The following is a 14,122-nucleotide window of genomic DNA, read 5'->3' as shown; positions in this document are numbered from 1 at the left end:
GCCAACATGCTTAAAATTATGTTTTAAGTCCCCGAGTATACCGGTAGTTGTACATACCCTGTGTGTGTATAGCGTACTTGATGTTTCCCAGCCTCCACTAAATAGGCCATCACTGCTGGCAAAAGATGCCAATAATTATGGAAATAGGACGGTTACTGACTATAGAGAAACCATTCCGGTAAATCACTTTCTTTTTCGGCTTGTGAAATAATTGCTTTTAACCGTAGTGTACAACTGACAACAATGGCGTGTTCATTAAGTGGAATTAATTTTCTGTAAAGATCACTGAATTGGGCTTATTCCCTGATTGGAAGGGTATTTTGTTTCGAAGCATTGATGGAGTCCACCAATAATTCTACACTCAAATTGGAAAGATCATGATTTCATTGCTAAGATGCTGGTAGGTATCTACTATGAATTTAATTTGCTCATTGAAATTGCATTACCATGTTGACGCTCATAAAATACATGAGATAAGATTTGTTGAGCAGGTACAGTTTATTTGCGTAGTCTGCAATAGTTATTACGTTAAGACTGGTGATGCATTGGATGTTCAAGGCTTGGCTGTTAGCCATAGTGGCTCCAAAGAGGGCATTAGGTAAAGCACTGTAATTCATCTTCATGGAATAGACGACACAGCATTGAAATAACCTGATAATAAGATGAGTCTTATGTACATGTACATACCCGGTACACAATTTTAACTCTGTTGTTCATTAACTTAGCCACTAGAATGAATTTTCTACCCGGTTAAACAACACATATCGTTGATAAGCCATACCCTGCATTGGGAGCTGTCTGACGTAAAACCATTGATTTTTTTTTTTTCGCATGGCTGTTGTACTTTTGTATTCAAGCAAATGTAATTTTTATAGTTTTTATTCTATACAGGTAAGGTTGATTTTCTGTAAGGTTGGTTGGCCCACCATGTGTACTGTAATGTAATCTGTATCAAAACAGCACCTACAAATGTTTTGTGTTGTTGCTTTCAATGTCTTAGATTGTTGTGCACGTCGCTGATTTTATCATTCTGTTGTGGTATACACTTTTTCTTGTAAATGTGTCAAGACAGCTACCTGCCACAGCCCATGTCAGGACCCCTAAATCCGCAAGCTTTTGTAAACATGTTTCGCTATATTTATACTTCTATTTTGTTTGTATTCTGGTTCAGTGGCTTCAGTAAACAACGTTGTGTTCTCACAATTTGAATGTACATAAGACCCGTTCTTCCCGAGTGTGATTTTGTATTGCGTGTGGTCATTGTGTATTCACAGTTGCCTTTTTCGTCCTAATTTTCGCTCGCATAATCGGTACAGAACAAAGAGGCGGCTGCTGTGCTTGTCATCGTGGAAAGCATCACTAATGACATTAAATAATGATTGTCTTTGTTTCAAGCTATTTATGTCAAATTGGGCATGAAATGACTGTAAACAAATTACATATCAAATTGTACGTTAAACTACATTTGGGCCTAATGGACTACAGAACATGTCCGTAGGAGGAGGTTTGCCAGAACGAGTCAGTCGCATCATGAGGTATACAGTATAGGTGCATGTTTGCGGACATACTGGGATCATTTCCAACCCCCCCTTTTTTCTTGTTTCTCTTCTATAAAATCAATGCAGATGTAGGTAGTGTGGGATTTCTCGGGGAGTAACCAGGCAGTGTTTTATGGGGGTGAGAAAATATATTGAATGCACTACCGTATATGTATGCAGATGAGAAGATGACTGACTAGATCAAGATTATGCTACTTTCAATATGCCTGTACACTGAATTAGGTGCTTGAGGGGGGAAACTCCAGTTTTGGTTGGTTAGACAGCTGGGAGTGGGGTCAGTCTCAAGACTGTAATTAAGTCTTGTAACCTTTGACCTTCCATCAAAAGTTATTATTCCTCAACAAAGGTGTTTTCCATTTCAGTTTGATTATAGGTATAGATCATGCTGTTTATTTTCAGTTGCAGCTGTTCTGGTTGTGTGTTGCCATATAATTTGTGATAGTTCACAAGCAAGTAATGTAATCACTGCATCTTGCAAATTTTCCAAATCCACTACAGGTACCAGTATTTACTGTAATCACTTCATGTACAAAGATTTACTGTAATCACTAAATGTACCAATATTTACTGTAATCACTGCATCTTGCAAATTTACAAATCCACTACATGCACCAGTATTTACTGTAATCACTACATGTACCAGTATTTACTGTAATCACTCCATGTACCAGTATTTACTGTAATCACTACATGTACCAGTATTTACTGTAATCACTACATGTATTAGTATTTACAGTAATCACTACATGTACCAGTATTTACTGTAATCACTCCATGTACCAGTATTCACTGTAATCACCCCATGTACCAGTATTTACTGTAATCACCCCATGTGCCAGTATTTACTGTAATTACCCCATGTACCAGTATTTACTGTAATCACTACATGTACCAGTATTTACTGTAATCACTACATGTACCAATATTTACTGTAGTCACTCCATGTGCCAGTATTTACTGTAATCACTCCATGTACCAGTATTTACTGTAATCACTTCATGTACCAGTATTTACTGTAATCACTTCATGTACCAATATTTACTGTAATCACTTCATGTGCAAAGATTTACTGTAATCACTAAATGTACCAATATTTACTGTAATCACTAAATGTACCAGTATTTACTGTAATCACTACATGTACCAGTATTTACTGTAATCACTACATGTACCAGTATTTACAGTAATCACTACATGTACATGTACCAATATTTACAGTAATCACTACATGTACCAGTATTTACTGTAATCACCCCATGTATCAGTATTTACTGTAGGCACTACATGTACCAGTATTTACTGTAATCACTCCATGTATCAGTATTCACTGTAATCACCCCATGTGCCAGTATTTACTGTAATCACCCCATGTACCAGTATTTACTGTAATCGCTCCATGTACCAGTATTTACTGTAATCGCTCCATGTACCAGTATTTACTGAAATCGCTCCATGTACCAGTATTTACTGAAATCGCTCCATGTACCAGTATTTACTGTAATCGCTCCATGTACCAGTATTTACTGTAATTGCTCCATGTACCAGTATTTACTGTAATTACTACATGTACCAGTATTTACTGTAATCACTACATGTACCAGTATTTACTGCAATCAATGTACTAGTATTTACTGTAATCACTCCATGTACCAGTATTTACTGTAATCACTATATGTACCAATATTTACTGTAATCACTATATGTACCAATATTTACTGTAATCACTATATGTACCAGTATTTACTGTAATCACTATATGTACCAGTATTTACTGTAATCACTACATGTACCAAGATTTACTGTAGTCGCTCCATGTACCAGTATTTACTGTAATCGCTCCATGTACCAGTGTTTACTGTAATCGCTCCATGTACCAGTATTTACTGTAATCGCTCCATGTACCAGTATTTACTGTAATCGCTCCATGTACCAGTATTTACTGTAATTGCTCCATGTACCAGTATTTACTGTAATTACTACATGTACCAGTATTTACTGTAATCACTACGTGTACCAGTATTTACTGCAATCACTACGTGTGCCAGTATTTACTGTAATTGCTCCATGTACCAGTATTTACTGTAATCGCTCCATGTACCAGTATTTACTGTAATTACTACATGTACCAGTATTTACTGTAATCGCTCCATGTACCAGTATTTACTGTAATCGCTCCATGTACCAGTATTTACTGTAATCGCTCCATGTACCAGTATTTACTGTAATCGCTCCATGTACCAGTATTTACTGTAATCGCTCCATGTACCAGTATTTACTGTAATCGCTCCATGTACCAGTATTTACTGTAATCGCGCCATGTACCAGTATGTACTGTAATCGCTCCATGTACCAGTATTTACTGTAATCGCGCCATGTACCAGTATGTACTGTAATCGCGCCATGTACCAGTATTTACTGCAATCACTACGTGTACCAGTATTTACTGCAATCACTACGTGTACCAGTATTTACTGCAATCACTACGTGTACCAGTATTTACTGTAATCACTACGTGCACCAGTATTTATTGTAATCACTACGTGTACCAGTATTTACTGTAATCACTACGTGTACCAGTATTTACTGTAATCACTACGTGTACCAGTATTTACTGTAATCACTACGTGTACCAGTATTTACTGTAATCACTACGTGTACCAGTATTTACTGTAATCACTACGTGTACCAGTATTTACTGTAATCACTACAAGTACCAGTATTTACTGTAATCACTCCATGTACTGTATTCACCAAAGTCCATTCATCTGTCCGGAGCCATTTTTTCGGACATGTTTTGACCGATCAAAGACCATTTATGCATATGCATGCTGAATTTGATCAAGTACAATGTATGGCTGGCTGGTGGCCTTTTTAGACCTCCAATTTGCTAAATTCTGATACTTAAACATGTCCAGAACCATTTCCTGGAGATGAACATGGCGGTTTTTGTTCTAACTCTAAAGAGGTACATGTCGATTGGCAGCCATTTTGATTTTATTAATTTTTTTTACAATACCTCACTTATATATCACCTCATTCACTCAAAAGTTTGTACACAAGTACTACATTTGTATACGGCCATTTGGTCTAATAAAATCAATAAATTGCACTCTGCAAATGCGTCTGGAACTATTTCTTGGACATGAAAAGAGATTTTATTCAAACTTTAAGGATTTTGTATATTCAGTTATAGGTGAACAGTAAATTTTTTCTGAGACACAAAAATGGCCGACTGGCAATTATTCTTGTCTATGTTGATTTCTCGCTAATACCATATCACCTGTTTAATTTGAAAGTTTTCTCAAGTACATACTCAATCTCAGACATCCGGTCATTTTCACCGTCTGGCAACAATCATGCTAAAAACAAAAGCCGAAAACTCTGAGAAAACTGTACTTAGTTTTAGAGACTTCCCTGAACAGTGTACAGTAATAAGATTACTTACCCTACATGTCCAACATATATAAATATGGTTGTTCAGGTTGTGCTGATTTCTTGTCTTCAGCTGTTTTCACAAGCTCTTCGACTGGCGTTCCATAGCAGCTCGCACAGAGCTAATAGGAATACATGGTACAATGGTTGCGCGTCTTAGCATTGTAGAACGTTATGTGACGTAGCTTAACTCCAGAGAATAAGTAATACCATGCAGGTTATATTAATTTAAGATTTGTTGGAATAATGGCCATTTTGTTGAAGATTCTAAAGTTGCAGTCTGTAAATTTGTGCAGAACCATTTCTCAGAGATGAATGGAATGATTTCATTCAAACTTTGTATCAAGCTTAAGGTTATGCATCTTGAATTATCGTAAGTTGATAAACATATAATATATTTAGAGATGCATGTGCACTGAAAAAAAATGTTTTGCAGTAGGATTTTATTAGTCCCTGTTCGGACAAAGTCCGAAAACGGGGACTTATAATTCGGTCTCCGTCCGTGCGTCCATGCGTGCGTCCATCCAGAGTCATATCTCAAAATCCCTTGGACTGATTCCGTTCATTCTTTGCATGTGCCTAGTACTTCATGTGGGACATATGCACATGCAGTGGTTTAGCGATTCGATTCAAAATGGCCAACTGGCAGCCATCTTGTTTTTTGAAAATGTTGTATTTTGGACATGCTTTGTTAGTTTTCATTCAATTTTAGTACATAGATCATACATGTTAGGATACATGTCCCCGATCATCCGTGAGTTCCTGAGTCTGTCCGTCCGTCCGTCCGTCCGTGTGTCCGTGCGTCAGTCTGTCCAGAGTCATATTTCAGAATCCTGTGGACCGATTCCGTTCAATCTTTGCATGTGCCTAGTACCTTATGTGGTACATATGCACATGCAGTGGTTTAGCGATTCGATTCAAAATGGTTGACTGGCAGCCATCTTGTTTTTTGAAAATGTTGTATTTTGGACATGCTTTGTCAGTTTTCATTCAAACTTGGTACATAGATTATACATGTTAGAATACATGTCCATGACGATTTATTTCGCAATTGGATCAAAGATGGTCGACTGGTAAGCATCTTGTTTGATTTTTTTATGTGGTATCTTGGATGTGCTCTGTCAGTTTTCATTCAAATTTGACACATACATGTATTTTATACATGTTAGGATGCATGTCCATGACAATTTGTTTCAAAATCTGGTCAAGGATAGCCAATTGACAGCCATCTGACTTTCTGGCCTTACTACTTCCACAATTTATGTACCATTTTCATTCGTATTTGGCACATACATCATACATATCAGTGTGTTTCATAATCAGATCAAAGATGGCCGAATAACGGCTGTTTTTATTTACTACTACACGGAACACGTGTTTTGATGTAAATAAACAATCTGTTGTATACGCCACTTGGAACTCAAGTTTCAAGGACACGCTCACAACAATCCCTCCGCTTTAATATGACGAGCTCGAAGAAGACTTTCAAAAATTTAACGGGGACTGTGTCATTTTTAATGACTTGTTACAGCTGTTTCTGTGCATTGGCTTACATGATTTCATTTAAACTTAGAACAGTCATTCTACATACTGAATTTTGGTTGCACATAACATTTTTTATTGATTTAATCAAATATGCACAGCTCATTACAGTACATTCGAACTATACATTTAGGAACTAGGTACAATATTTAGGTGACAGTGCCCCTCCACCTGTTAACTACATTATTACAGTACATTGCCTGGATTGACTGATTATATCACGCCACTATATAGCCAAAATATACTGGATGCACTCCTAGATCGATGCTTGTGATGAACTTTCTCATTTAAATATGCAACAGGGGTTGTTTTACCAAATGTTCATTACTGGCAGCTTTACGATTTGTTGCATATTATGGTATCAGTAATTTATCTTAGATGGCATTTTTGATGAACACTTGATGAATTATACAACTTTATTAATTATTACAAATGATTGGTTCAATTTATATTTTAGTGTAATTTTACACAAGCGGAAATTAATAATGAGACCAGGTAGTTAACAGTTAGGAAATAATTTCCGCAATGGAGTAAAGAATTAAACTTGGTAATTGCTTGACAATCATCATTAAATCGCCTCCTATTTATTTAGGGACAAAAACAGTGATTTTGAGCTTTCCTAGAATACAGCTGAAGATTATGAGGCTAATATCAGTGTTGATGTTTTTGTTGACTTTTCTTGTGGTAATGAAACTTTGGTAATTTTTTATCAGATCTGAACCTGCCTGAGATGGTCAGTGAAGCGTTGTGAAGCGTGTATCTGTTTTCAGTGGCGGGCACTTAGCCATTTGATTCCTTCCTGAAAATAATTCTTTGTACAATACTTTAATAGACATTTCAATAATTGGAAATGTATTGCTTGTTAATGGAATACTGCGTAGGTACATGTATTGCTTGTTAATGGAATACTGCGTAGGTACATGTATCTGTCTGCCCTACACATAACCTGTCTATTGCTACGTTCACACTTTATCGGAGCCCAACGACTCGAGCCGTCTCAAGCCAGCAAAAATGGCCATGTAAACATGTTCGGCTCGAGTCAAGTGCGGCTCCACTAAACCCTCGGGGTTGAACTCTGATAGGGTCGAGTCCCGACATGGCTCTGATCGTGTAAACGCATCGGGGCCCAAGTATCGGAGCCGAAATCACGCCCTCAATCGTCTTCTTCGAGTAATCTCTCATTTCAATTATGGTGGAGACAACAGCTTTCATAATTTCAAGAAATTTCCCGCATGAATAAGAGGTACGCATCCTAATGTATAGTGACGAATCATTGCGATAGATTGATAGCTCAATGGGAAACGAAAAATGGCGTACGCAATTATGCGACAAAAACTTGAAAGAACGACTGAACGGAAACTTTTTAAAGACACTAAAGATAAAAATCGTAGAAGCGATCGCGGTACGATGACGTGTTCCTGGTAGGTTTAGATTCTTCCATAGTCCCTCTATGATAGATAGAGAGAATCTGTGATTCTTCCTAGTAGTTTAGATATCACTACAGTTGAATAGTTACAAAATGGTAATTTTGCATGACAATAACTTGAGCGAATAGGCTGTATTAAACGCATTTTAAACGTGTTTCCTGTTTATTCGAGATACGTACTAGTACCTATAAAATCATAATACCAGTCATTGTCCTTTTTACCTCCATGGTCAGGCTCTTTTTTTCTCCTAGCTCAACATCATCATGCCATGTAAAGAAAAAACACAAGCACGGCACTAAAATCGTTTTCAGTCACTAATTATTCAAGGGCACTGTTCCGTTTGACTCTGATCGAACTGAATCCAACTCTGGCAGATCTCGGCCCTCGTTCGGCTCCCGACCGTATGAACGCATTGTAGATAATCTCCTGTTAATTCGTAAGAGGAGCAGTAGTTTGGCTCCGATAGAATACTGCCGTGTGAACATAGCAACTATGTGCATCTTAAGTGAAGACGGAGACCTAATAATCTGGTAGTCAATGTGCGAAGTAGGGTAATTAACCACCTATATTGATATCTAGATATGCTTAAAACAATATAATCCACTGTGTGTCATTAAAACACCATTTCTTGTTCTGTGTCAATGGCAAACACATTTATGTAAATAACAGACATTTCAAAATAAGTAATATTTAGATAATCCAATATATGATAAATAAAACTTTATGTTTAATGTTTAAGATGTGCTTTTAGTAGAGCAAATACTGTATCGATTAAGTCCTACATGTAAGTGCCTATTGAATTCTAAGTAACAATTTGAAATATGGAGAAAAAAAAAAGCCATCTCATCACTATAAAAAAAAACTCCCAGCAAGTCTTTTTGAGAGGTTGCTACTTCGTTATTGTTCAATAGAAGCTATGGGTGTTCTTTGCAATGAATATTACACCAAGTACAGTAATACATGTGTATAAGTACGCTGTTAATAATAGAATAGCCATATGGGTTAGGGTTAGCACAGATATTAGTATTACTCGATGGTCTATGTTGCTATATATTTAATACACAACATCATTCAATAAATTTATAACAAAGATCATTAGATGAATTTATATTTTAAAACAACTAAATGTAATATAAATGTTTTTCTGTATAGCTTGCGCAAGTACAAAAACAACAACTAAGCCTTCTTATTAGGTAGAATTATACTCATAATTTAAAAAAAATAGGGTTTCAAATTGTGTTATCATGGACGAGCAGGAAAACTGCATCAGGAGCAAATATAAACATGTTCTGATGGATATTTCAATGAATGAAAATTATATAGTGCTGGTTTATATGTTGTTACTGTTGGATGAGGTGATTTGCGAGTGAATTGTTTGAAATAAAGATTCTCTCAAAGATGACATCCAGTGAGTGCAAGATGTGTGCTTTACGTGAATTTGTGATTACTGGTAGTCAGAGCAGCGTTCATGTATTTTGTATCTCGCTATGTGTTGTTTATTTTTTGCATTCTTTTATTTTTTTATAGTTCAATTTCCGATCACCTAATGTGGTACTGATGCCTTTTTGACGGTTGGTGAAGAGTCTGCTGTAAGCCGTTACTGACCAATAGCTATACAAGTAAGTGATATTTGGTGGCCATCTTCAATTTATATTACTGTAAAGCATTATATTTTAGCGGGATTACATTTTTGCTGAATAGACTTTTTGGGTGTTTTGTAGGCAATTTATTTTTACTGATTTTTGACAAGTTGAATGTAAACTATAAGAACAACGGTATAGTCACTGGATTTTATTTTCATTGAATCATTGCTAAAGCGAAAATAGCGAAAATTAATTCCCAGTGAAAATAAGGTATTCTACAGTAATTAGTACTTCTTGAGATTGCAGTTCATTTGTTTATGATTTGTGTCTGAATTTATCAGCATAAATAAAACTTGATCACTGCACATCAACTTTTGTCATCTTTCACAATATTAATCCTCCATAATTTTTTTCATATAATTTTAAAAATTTAATAAAGAAATTACTTTAATTTGATCAAAAATTTAAAATGAGTTAAATATTGATAAGAAAATCCACCTGTCTCTTGAAAGCTGTCACTTGAACCAAGTAGATTTCATCACAATCAAAAAACAGTATCAGCTTTGGACTTGCTCAGATTGGAGTATTGAGTATTGATTTCGTCTATTAGCCTTCATAATAAGTTGGCCCTAAATGACCACTGCTGTCTTTTTACAGGTGTTCACTTTAACAGGTTTTTGTAAGTCTGTATTTGTCAGTTGCTATGGTTATCGGTAATTGTAAGCATAATGCTTCTTGTGTGTGTGAGAATTAGCAGCTGAGACGTCTCGTACTTCAGCTTCACTGAAACTTAGAGGAAAGAAGACGCCACTTTGTTAATTTGACAGTCTGTTTTAAACAAGGTCACTTGAGTGTAAATTTTTTGCCATATTGAGCAATTCTTTTTGGTTAACCTGCAGCTCTTAGGCTATGGTGTTTCTTCTTCTGGTTTCTTAATTTACATGCACTTGCATTCTCACCAAATAAGGTAGTGTCTATTTATTATTCATAACCTCAAAAAGTTTCTGTGATTGGATAGTACACATTCTATTCTATTTCTACATGTTTTAGATTTAGCGACACCTCAATTTTATCCACCACCCCACCCCCAGTCATATTGTATTTGTGGGTGGAATATTCCATTTTGCAGTAAATTTGAGGAAGGGAGGGATGTAGTTTATTTGCGGATCATTTCACTCCGTAGGTAAACACAGACAATATCATTAATTAGGATGCAATGGGACATTACACTATGCAGGTGGGGTAAACAGACGTTAGAAGAGAATCTCACACATCAACCAAAAAATTATTGCATTTATTGTTTGATAGATCATAAAATTACGATTTATTTTGACCGTAGATACACCTGTCATTAATTTATGTGCATGTGGTACTAAAAGAGAAAATATGACAGATATGTGGGTGATCTCACAGCAGGACATAGTGTACTCAAAACTGATATTTTTTGTTGTGCTGTGCATGAGTTGTGTTTTCTTTCCTGTTAGCTTCTCTGTTGTTTATGCACAATCATTACCGGTACATCTGTCTTCAATGCATTTACCAAGGAAATGTACAACAGCTTTTTGTCTGTTACCTTACACAGAGCAGTACAGGTTACCTGACAAATACATGCTGCCATCTCTTTAAAATACATCTCTAATGATTAGCATTACATATAGTCGATACAAAATAGTAGTTACAATATTGCTGCTGGGCTTCTGTTATTGGACTCATCTTTCTCTGACATTTGGGTATGCGCTGTTGCTTCTCTTCCTTTATTGAGCTGTTTTTCTGAGCTTTTATGAAAATTACACATCAGCAATTTTGTTCCTCCTTTGCCGTAACTGGGGGGCGATTTATTTCACGTTGGCTACTGCTTTTCAAAGGTCATCTTACCAGATTGCCGATTTATCGATATGAGTGAAGGAAACAACGTTCATTTTCTTCAATTATTGAACATGCAGATTCTACGCTTGCAAGTTGCTGAAGAAAAAAAAAAACTTTTGTTGTACCGCCAAATTGGCAAATCAATAGGTAGGTGTTAAGGCATCGTGTCGTGTCATCCCACGCAACATGTATTAAAAAAACCCATTACACTCGCACAACCACTGTGGTGCTTTAAGTGTCTTGGCTCATGGCCTCGTAATAAGAGCTATATTTCTAAGGTATTGGAGTATACAAAAATATAGATGTTCTATCTTGTACGTATGTATGTATTCAAAAATAAATTGGCTTATTTATTTTAATTTTCTACCTTTGAGTTTAATACCAGTTTTTGAAAAAAAACATGACAGGGGGCATTACAAAATGCCTGGATTTGAACAGAGCAAGGGTTGATTTCAATTGAAATTGAAATTGAAATTGAAATTGGTACACCATTATTAGCATCATTGAGAACAACAGCGATCCATGTAAAATATTTCTTTTCATGGATAAAATATTGACATGCGACAATGCAAATGTACATGTGCTACTAAAAGATCGTACTGTAATGTCTCTTGATGTTCATCAAAAAAAAATATCCAGAAATTACTGATGTAACTTTTCATGCCTTTCCATTCGATTAACCATTTGTTAAATTAAATAAGATTTACAAATGTTGCAACACAGTTACAGACACCAGAAACTAATTGATTAAGGAACCAGCAATTTATACCAACAAAGTTTGAAACCGGGGACTATTAATTTGGGTTCTGGCTGGAGCCATTTTCCAGAAATGCTTTTACCGATCACATTCAAACTTAACACACAGACCATGTATGGTGACTTACATGTACACATGCATATCAATTTTCATTACAGTTTGATCAAGTATGGCTGATTTGTGTTTATTTTGCTCCTCATTCATTCAAACTTTGTATCATGATTATCCATATTGAGTTACAGGTGTATTTTTTCAAGACTCAAACAAAAATGGCCGACTGGTGGCCATTTTGTTTTTCATGTACATGCTGATTCTAATCTATGACTTGCATGATTCTGTACTCAGTACAATGATTCTACATGCTGAATTTTGGTTGCACATTACATTTTTGACTTGTGTGTGCAAAATCACACAATGGAAGTCTTTGCTCTTAGTGCATCTTTATGTATGTATATGTACAGTATGTGTGTGTCTGTTCCACTGATATCTTAAGAACCATATGTTGGTTCTTAAGTAAACTTGATGCATAGATGGTCCAGATTAATGCACAGATTTGATTATGTTTTGGTTGAATGTATGCATGTTAATTAACTAATTTGCATGATAATTATCTAAAGAACTACTCTTTGGATTTTGATACTTGGTACATAGATACTCTTGGACAATGTGCAGACCAGATTAGTTTTGGGTAAAAATCTATGCATATTAATTTGCATAATGATTAGTCAATTATTAATTTTTCCATTGATATCTCAAGTACTAATCATTACATTTCAATGAAACTTGGTACATAGATACTCTAAGACAATGCAACAGTATAGTTAGTTGTGGATTTCTATACATCCACAAACATGACTGAAAATGCATATTGATTATCTAATTATTATTATTAACCAATTTCTGATATCTCAAAAAATCAGATTTAACTTGTAGTACAGGTGCCCTGCAATAAATTAGACTTACAACCACAGATGTAAAATCAAATATATTTTCTAAATTATAAATTTCAATCCTGTGGATCACATCTGTTTTCATGTTGTAAATGTACATCTTAAATAGCAGACAAATATTAGTTGCCAAGCTTCTTGTTTAGAAGGCTAATTAATTTTTAATATGTCTCCAATACTCTCAGCACACGGGAGTTCTTTCTAAACTTACTTTGATTTAGTGATTCAACCAAATACACTCAGCTCATCGCAGTACGTTGCCAGTAATCTACAGCTACATTTCTGGATCGCTGCTAGTGATTACTTTTCGCATTAAATATAGAACGGCTACTGTGCATTGTCAAAGCTTGTCTCTTTATGAATTTATTGCCAATGTTTTATATGTAATGTAGTTTACCAAAAACATCATGATCTTTATTTAGTCGATAGGCTTTCATGTCACGTCAGTCACACCGATGCAATAAATAAGAGATATATTGTATATTTTTATGGCATATGGATCGGTGAATGGAATAGTTTACCCCGGTCTCAGTGGTATGTAATATACAGCGACGTTTACTTGCTATTTTTTGATCTACCAGCTTCACAAGTTTCATAAGTTGCACCATGCTTCTGTACATATTTATCAAGAACCTTTTTGGCATTTGAATTCTGTACTTTGCATTGTTCAGTGAATAGGACTGTGCTGCTTTTGAAATCAACATCTGGGTACTTTGTTATGCCCTCTAGCATTATTTTTTCAGAAACTCAAAAATCAGGAATTGATTAACTCTTAAATAAAAAATTCAATTTTGTCACCTTCTGCAAAATAAAACCCACATATTCTTTACAAAATTGTTGATCAAAACATGTAGACAGTAGAATATTCTGTTTCAGTTAAAGTGCATCAAATTAACAAGACCAGGATTATTCAATGGTTTGAAGACTGACGCTTGCGTTGTAACTGATTCTCTCCCAACACTAATTATTTTGCACATTACATTTGCCTTTCGTAAGTATGCACTGTTTT

The 14,122-nt window shown here is 35.5% G+C and overlaps 1 protein-coding gene across 2 annotated transcripts in view; it reads left to right on the top strand.

Annotated features, from left to right (window-relative positions):
* Positions 1-14,122, top strand: part of LOC100375546 (heparan sulfate glucosamine 3-O-sulfotransferase 1-like) — a 109,397-nt gene that overhangs the window by 70,724 nt on the left and 24,551 nt on the right. For both annotated transcript variants that reach the window (XM_002739700.4, XM_085493409.1), the window contains one exon: positions 9,488-9,579. The gene's annotated coding sequence lies outside the window, so the exon portion shown is untranslated. The remainder of the gene's footprint in view (positions 1-9,487; positions 9,580-14,122) is intronic.

This window comes from Saccoglossus kowalevskii, chromosome 18, assembly GCF_978046115.1.
Source record: "Saccoglossus kowalevskii chromosome 18, keSacKowa6.1, whole genome shotgun sequence".
NCBI classification, from domain to species: Eukaryota; Metazoa; Hemichordata; class Enteropneusta; family Harrimaniidae; genus Saccoglossus; species Saccoglossus kowalevskii.
This window is presented reverse-complemented; position numbering and strand designations above follow the sequence as displayed.